Raw genomic sequence first — 7,697 nt, 5'->3', positions numbered from 1 at the left:
CATGCTCGGGTCACAGGACATCTATAAAATCAAACTTTTTTTTCTTCATATCTGCTCGTATATCAACAGTTTTTCCCTCCACTTACACTTGAATTTTAAACAACAGGGCAACGGTTGAAGACGATCGTTTTTCAAGAGGTAGAGGCGGGTGGGGATGTTGGATATGTTATGTGCTCGGTCGGGGTGTTGGTACCGGCTGATGTTTAGCCTCTGATAAATGGACCTTATCACCAATGGGGAGTCACGGAAGGAGAAAGAACGCCATCATCTTGGTGAGATGTGAACAGGTGGCATTGTGTTCTGCACTTACGTCATCGTGCTTTGAATCATCCTTTATCTTGTAATTACGTCCCACTTTGCAGAGGAACGATTCCGTGCTTCTTATCATTCATGGTTCTGTTGTCATGAACACTTTTTAATGAAAAGTAAAATACCAAAACAAGTGGTCATATTATTATTCCCTTCTAGGTTTACTTCTTTACTATAGAGTGCTCAACCCAGTTTTATATATACCCATAAACTGTAACGCACATCATTTCAGATCTTCTCCTCTTCTGCGTCACGGGCGCACTTTCCTTTTGTGGCGTCAAGCTAAAGTATGTGTCCTGTCTGTCTACCTGTGGCTCTCGGCACCCTAGGGGACCATTTCTAGGCTTCATTTGTTTGAGGGCTTTCTAATCTGGGGACCAAGACAACCTCGGTCCACTGTGCCCTCGTCAATCATCGGCGGAAAGGAACACGGTGGAAGTGAAGAAGGCGCAGAGAGGAGAGAGAGAAGACTTGAGGTGATAGCATGATTAGTTATCAGTCTACCCTCTCGCCATCATCAGCCACGGCAATCTCTCTCCTTCGGCCAATCCCTGTTTGCGTCCCTTTCTGTCTATGCATCCATCTTACCATCTTATCTTTCAGTCCCTTCCTACTCAGCCCTCCCCCCTGCATCATCCCTTCTATTTTTCTATCTGTCTGGTCCTCTGACCTCAGCCCCAACGGTGGTCCCTTTTATGACTGCGGACAAATGAGGATGACCTTTTATTGTAAAACAAACACCCGTGGCGACGGATGAAAACTGCTCGTGTTTAAATGAACAACAAAGAGCAAAGGGAGAGTTTGAGCAAGGGTGGGAGGCCAAAAAGTTTTTGAAGTTGTCATAATTATAAAAAGTACAAGCATGGCCACCGTTCAATAATAAAGTCTCCTACCTGGTTGGCAGCTATTGATGAACTGAGAGAAGCGGACCTCGAACGTGCCCCGGACCCATCAGGGTGGGTGCATGAATTATAAATGGCTTTGACAGCGAAGGCCGGAGTAGACAGAGTATTATTGCACATGAAGGTCCGTTCTGATTTTGATTATTTTTATTCCGGGGGCTCACAAAAGGCCAGCAGACTGTTGGTGAATATTCAAAAAGGGCAGACTTTGATTTGGGCTCTAATAGCTTCTTCAAACAGCTTTGGACAGCCAGGAGGCAGGGGAGGAAGATGGCACTGATGTTAAAGGACACAATGGACAAAAAAAAACGTTCACTATACAATTTGTATATTTGAACTTGGTGGTGAACACGAATAATTATTAGCTGTACATCAAACAACAGGGCGGGGGAAGTGCATGTTGGTTACTCAGCTGACCCTGTGCCGACATTTTGGAATTTCCTGTTTTGACACTAATACTCCTTTCCTGTTTTGACACTAATACTTCTTTGAAGGCGGTATAGTTTTCAGGTCAGCTTTGTCCCCACCATTCAGTTTAAGTGACTTATATAGAACAGCGAAACGGAAACAAGATGCTGAAATTGCCATATTGTAAAGGGGATACTATTATCATGACCATGCACTCACAAACCGGAGACTTAGTTATGTCACAACTCCCTTCCTTTTATAATTGTAAACAATGAGCCAAGCACAACTTATCAGTACGTCCAAAAGCGACATTTAAAAATGAATGCAGCCTAAAAAACTAACAAAGGAGAGAATCACTATTGAATCTGAAAAGAAGCTGTTCATTATGTCCCAGTTGGGACACCGATATGAATATGAGCGAATTCGTTTGGGTCAGGGTCAATAATTCGGTGGATGTGCTTTATGCCTTGAAGGAAGCTTAGCGTGATTCTGAAATCAATGGCGAATCACTTCTTTGTCTGATTACTCTTTTCTTTCCTGCAGCAACATTCATTTATTTTTCACATTTAATCAGGTGTCCTTTCCAAAATGGCCTGGCCTCAATTTCTATTTATTATTTTGCAAGGTAGAGTCATAAATGGTTCACAGATTTTGTCAATTCCACGGTACTATACCCAAAATAAACATTTGTGTACATTCAACAAACTTTTTAGACGTTAACTTATCATGCTTATAGTCTGTGCTTATTGATGTTTCTAACTGTGAAGTGTCTATGTTGGATTTTGTGCCTCGTCCACAGTTGTCTAAGTGTGTTTGCGCCGACACTTTTGTGAGTTAGGATGAAGAGGAAGATATAAGCCTGGATTAAGTTCACAGGGTGATTTTTATCCTTGCAGGGGGTCTCAAAAAGGAAAACGATGGATGCAAGGTGACCCGATCTTGACACAACCCACACACTCACAGGTGGGTAGTAAACTCAATTATAAACACACATGTACACATTCCCACAAGGACACACACAAGTACTCAAATACAGACGCAAGTCACTCACATAGGTGTGTTGATCCCCAAATAGGGATTATAAAGTGCTGATGTTAGGAATGAAAGAAAGACAGCTTTGCCAAAGCTTCCTCTCAATTGTAACGCTGATAACACCAACAGGATTGACGCTAGTTACAAACAGAATGTTCTTCCTCCTCTTGTATCATTTTTCTCTCAAGTCTTCTTTGTTTATACGTGTATATATATTTTTTTATCATCCACATTGTCTTGACTTGCCTGATGCTGTGCAAAGCAAAAAGTTTATTTCCTGATCAAGCATCACATTCAAGAATAAAAAGGACAAAAGCTTGGCAGTTACCTAAAATGAGAAAAGTAAAATAGCAATTGGTGGGGGTGGGGGGGGGGGGGGGGGTATCCGTATTTCACTTTCCATAGCATTGAGATGTGTGTGTGTGTGTGTGATGGAAAAGCCGATTATTGTAGAATTTCTCTTTGTTCACGGCGCAGAGACAAGAAAATGTAATTTTCTCATTCAAATCCTCCACCTTCTTCTTCTCGTCCTTCCCCTCCCTGTTGCTTTGCAGCTTTGTGTCCACATCTGCAGCACTGATCTGATTTGGCCATAGATGGGATTTCGAGTGACTCAGTTTATCCCTGCAATGCTTCAGTGTGACCTTTGCCGCCTTAGCCATCCCTCACGTGTGTGTGTGTGTGTACTTGCGTGTGTGTGTTTTGGGGAGTCACTCAATGCGCACACTCAGGTACAGACATGTATGCGCCCATACTTCTGATTTGACTCAAACTTTGTGCTGTTTATGAAAAGTAAAATCAAAGTTGCAAAAAAAGTTCCTTTTAAACTAACTTAATTACTTTACTGAATTTTATTATTATCATTTCCAAAGCAACTAAGCATTTGAGTTGCTTGGAAAGTTACTTTCAGCTGATACCGACAACTCAGCTTAATTAAAAAAATGACATTGTTCACAAGAGAGTCACACAATGATAAGGACCACTGATTAAAGCATTACTTTCTGCCACTGTTAGTCCTTACCTTTATAATCCTAAAAGGAATAAAAAAAAAAAAAAAAAAGGAACCCACTTCAATACTGCTTCATCTTGAATAACGATCTGGTTCTCTCCCACGGGATCATTTTGAACAACAATTTCTTTCATGGATGGTAATCAGACAGTCACCTAGTACACAGACACACACTCCCACAAGCAGCGCATATGCACGATAATGGCGGTAAGTGATTAGGTTTACAGATGAGGGATCATTTTTGTCCATTTTCTGGGAAATGGTGATTGCTCCAAGCATTCATTAGCAAATCGCAGGGGTCAAATGATTCAGAGGCAGCACTCGCTCTTTTTAAAACCACCTTGCGCAGCAGTCCAAGATGAATAAAATGGGGCCGCAAATTAATAGGCATGCCGCTAAACTGGATCCCCTGATGAAAAGGGACACCATACTATTATGTTCTTCAGCTCTGTGGGAGGATTAGGAGGATATGCTAGTGACAAAATATTACTTTCCATTTGTGTTAGTGTAACTGTTGTTTGAATGTTGGCCTGTGTGTTTCATTGAAATGTGTAATCCCCCAGTAGTCAGTCAGAGAAGTGGTCTTCATCATGGGAGGCTGTGATGAAGTCCGGAGTGAGGGACCAAGGGGAGGGAGGGAGAAGGAAGTGGAGGGAGGCGGAGCTTCTGCACCCTGACAGCATGAATGATACATCATCTGATTGTCTTGGACAGGGCTTCTCCTGCATTGCAACCTCTCACCCTCTTCTATTTTCAAAATCTCAGTTGGACCATTTATTACACTTTATTTATTACGGCTAAAATAATAGACAAAGTTTTAAAACTTTGACTTGTAAGGGTATCTCATCTCTAGTTGTTGTGATTGATGATGGTGGAACTTTGAAAGTTGAACACACCTGTAATTCTGGATAATGCTAGTTGATTATTATTATTATTATTACTTCAGATATATTTTGTTGAATATTACTAATTAGTTTATTTAATTGACCTTAAGGTGCTCACTAAGATAAAGTCTCTTAGTATTTCCTGGTTGGTATACAGTTCTTCATTGAATGGGAAAGTTCAGCCAATTTTGAACAGAACAAGGTGTATGTTAAAGTCCACCTATGTGTGTCAGCCATTGGAAAAATCTATTATACAATCAAACACAAGTGACATGGCAGTTCATATATAACTGGATGTATCTAAAACGCACTTGTGTTTTATCTGCTATCAACTTGTCGATGGCAATCAATAATGTCTGAAGAGCGAAGAAGCCTTTCCTTTCCTTATTCTTTCTGAGCAAAAGGCCGGAATAAACACGTGTCATCAGTGGAATAGCAAGAGCGGTGTGTTTGTTGGATGTAGGTTACTTTTCAAAAGGTTTGGAAGGCCAAAGAAAGATATGAAGCTATGCATGTGAATTATTAAAAAGGCAAGGGATAGGATGGAGTAGCATTTAGAGTTCAGAAGAAAAAGCCAGAGAAAGGCAGAGTTACGTACGTCTGCCTCACAGTACACTTCTTTGAGTGAGCCCACAACGAGAAATCTATACGGCCTAACCTTTCTTTGTCTGGAGTTTTATTGAAATTGACCGATGGTATGGATGACCACATTTACTCGTCTGACCCACAACTTTAAAACTCTGCTTGCACTGAATGTGCCTGCGGATGATTAGATCATTATATTGGTACAGCTGGAAACAAACTCGTGTTAGCTTATGAAACACTTCTGTCCTCTGTAAATATGATACATTAGCGATTGAAATCAGTTCTCAGAACGTACTTGGCACTTGTTTAACAGGGGAGGGGCGACGTATTTTTGCCCACCATTTCGCACCTATTTTGAAAATTTTCCAATTTGTCGTAGATAGAGACAATCATCTGAAATGACAACATATGAAATTGCAAAGAGGATTAAGCATAAACAGCTCCTGTATATCTCCACCGGCCACGCTGTTGAGGCAGGCCAGGTCGCCAAATAGGCTTTTTACATTTCAGACGCCGCAATGTCACTCCATCTCATTGCGGCATCCATTACGTGATACCTTGGGAATGACGAGAGGACCATGCTGAGAATTAGGGCAGAAAATGGCTGCCCGCTTGGAGGGGTAAAATGGCCAGCGTTATTATTCCGGCTGGCCCCCCGAGGGGGAATTGGCCTGAATATAGATATGCAACATTATAAAACCAGGTTGTTATCTGGGTGCAGGGGTAACGGCTTCTCGCCCCTCTTTCTCCGATGACACACACACACACGCTGATAAACACACACACACATTTTTTTTATTGTGAGTGCATATGGGAACTGCAGTTTCTTGTTTGCGCAGTTATTTTATGACTTTCAACCAGTTACATAGTTGTTTAACCAACTATATACTATCTATATTTCCTTATTAGTAAGTGTCAAAATAATGAAATATTGATCAAATAATTTTGACCATGCAGTATCGATTGCTGATTCAATCATGTCAAGCAATCAATCAATGTTTATAGTGCTTCACACAGCAGATCATAAAAGTCAGGAAGCACCTTTCACCAGCAGTCTGTGAGCTACCTACAAGCTGTTAATTTGGTCTCCAACAAGTCTGGGGGAAAAAAAAAAAGGTCACCAACGGTCCGTTGAGCTTCAGCCATGAAGACCACTTCAAGGTGCATTGTTTTGCGGAAATCAGAACATACAAGAGAGAGGTTATTTTGTGAAGTGTGAGAAAAAAAAGTTACTATTCCCCCAAAACTGAGCAATGCATTTTTTCAAAACATTATTTCCAAGCATCACTGTATTTATTTTTGCTTCTGTTGGTCTAAGAATTTAATATTCCTTTAGCTATAAATATATTACAATTGTCCAAACTATTTTTTTATTGCAGTACATTCCATGTCGATGACTGTGCTGCCAAGGGTCCTTCAAAAAAATAAAACACTCTCTGACACAATATCACCTCGGGGCTTTAGGTTAGAGAAACTTGACATCCCATTTACCTTGGTCATGGGCTTTGGGGCTCTGTGTTGTTGTGTGTGTTAGGTTTGAGAAAGTGAGTAAGTCGAGGAAAAAAAACTCTCCAAAATGTTACGAGGAAGTGGAATCAAAACTACTCAAATGGACCAAATGAAAATGACGGCATTATTATCCTAAATCACAAAAGTCGTGCGTCATTGGTTCGTAACAGGAGACAACTAAATGCGCATGTTTCTATTTGTGATCATCTTTCCCTCCTTTCTCTCTTATCTCCTGAATTTTCATTATTGTTGATATCCACTTATTATGCCCTCCCTTCAGCAGATTTGCCCCATCTTGCCGATACTTTTCATTCAATTTAATAGCTCTCTGTCTCCTTTCCCTCCACCTCTCTCGCTCTCTATCTGACTTCTCCAGGTCTGCTCTAATTCCCTCCTTTATTCATGAACCTAACCCTGCTGGGTTAGTTGGTGTGATGTGTATGTGCGCGAGAGTGAGTGTGTGTGCACAAGCAGAGAAGGAGACAGTAAATAGGAATATGAATCTTTAAGGGCCTGCTGGTACCGTGGGTGAAATGACTTTTTAGAGCTGCAGTGATTTTCCAAGAAGGATGTTGATGAAGGGCGGATTGCAGCAGATATGTGCGCGTGTGCGTGCGTGTGTTTCAAAATGTGTGTAATTTTGAATAAGGGAAAAAAATACAATAACAACAAAAAGTGATCTCAGGCCTCTTGTCTACAAATCTGCTTTATAGAGCTGCAATCCATTTAACTTAATAATCCCCGCTCTTTCCTACAAACAGCCACATTTTTATATATATTTATACTGTTCCTTTAAATATGGATTGGATTCCAACATGTCCCAGATGTTCAATAATGACACCGATTTTGCTTATATGAAGGTATTGAGAGAATTTTCTAACTTCATCTACTCCCTCGGAACATAATGTTGTTTATAAAATATAAATATTGTTTATATCCCTCCTTAAACTTGAGCATCCCGGCTCGCTATTGCGGCTTGTGAACAGCGTGAGGGACCGACACCTCTCGGAGCATTGCAGCCATGCGTCTTGAACCCTAAATGTCAGCTTGATTACTTGC

This window comes from Syngnathus scovelli, chromosome 18, assembly GCF_024217435.2.
Source record: "Syngnathus scovelli strain Florida chromosome 18, RoL_Ssco_1.2, whole genome shotgun sequence".
In the NCBI taxonomy this organism is placed as follows: domain Eukaryota; kingdom Metazoa; phylum Chordata; class Actinopteri; order Syngnathiformes; family Syngnathidae; genus Syngnathus; species Syngnathus scovelli.
The sequence above is the reverse complement of the archived record's forward strand: the minus strand, read 5'-3'. Positions refer to the sequence as shown.